This window comes from Penaeus monodon, chromosome 30 (genome assembly GCF_015228065.2).
Source record: "Penaeus monodon isolate SGIC_2016 chromosome 30, NSTDA_Pmon_1, whole genome shotgun sequence".
NCBI lineage: Eukaryota > Metazoa > Arthropoda > Malacostraca > Decapoda > Penaeidae > Penaeus > Penaeus monodon.
The window spans coordinates 5,602,640-5,603,564 of NC_051415.1; the positions used below are offsets into that span (position 1 = coordinate 5,602,640).

The 925-nt window shown below is 29.1% G+C and overlaps 1 protein-coding gene across 1 annotated transcript in view; it reads left to right on the top strand.

Annotated features, from left to right (window-relative positions):
* LOC119592490 (serine--pyruvate aminotransferase-like) overlaps positions 1-722 on the top strand; it is a gene marked incomplete in the record, with an annotated part of 9,794 nt that extends 9,072 nt beyond the window's left edge. The window contains 1 exon segment of the mRNA XM_037941330.1: positions 1-722.
* Between the last annotated feature and the right edge of the window lie 203 nt (positions 723-925).

The following is a 925-nucleotide window of genomic DNA, read 5'->3' on the forward strand; positions in this document are numbered from 1 at the left end:
AAAAGAGATAGGTGAATTTAGACTATTTTAAATGTGCTTTAACTCTTGCTGGTTTAGGTCTGCTTGTTATACATCACAATTGTACAAAATTCTTTGCAATGAATATTGGGAAGGTATGAATGAGAATGAATAAATTCCTGGTAGCAAGGTTTAAAATTACAATTTGCATATTAAATTCATCAGAGTTACATAGTTCTGGTCAAGGTTTAATACTGAAAGGTTTATTTCATAGCTTACCTTACAAGATAATTCATTCTCATTCATAACACTTTTTATCACAGTTGTGAAAATTATGGTGATAGTTTTATTTGTAAATGATATGGTTGTTTTGCATGCCTGATATGTTGTGAATATAGACTTTTACCATTCCAATCAGAATTCAACTTCGTAGTTGAATTTGTTGTTTTGTCTAGTTTTTTATTAGATATATTTGAGTGAAATTTGACAGCTAATAATGTCAGGAGAACATTATCAGGGAATCTATATTTTTTGAGAAATGTTAGGTAGTTACAGAGTCTATTTTTAATACATTCCCTAAGCTCTGTTCACTTCTATATAGATTAACTTAATCAGTGCAATTTTGTGGACATTTCACAGGGTTTCATTTATATTAGTTTTGATAATTACTTTTATTTTTGAAATTGTAGTTGTTGTTTACATTTCAGTTACCTATGAAATTGTATTATCATTGAGATAATGCTAATAAAAGTTTTAAGACTCTATGTTGTGTTTTGTTAATTAATAACCAATGCTTGGATTTATCTTAGGGCTGTAGTTCATAACTTTTTATTCTCTGCAACCCTAGTCATGCACCTTTAGTTATGACTGCAACCCCAAGACAGGTATTATTAAGATTAGTATAAAGAGAAAAAAGAAATAGTTTAATCTTAAAGAACAAACCAACTGATGCATTGCTTACAGGCTG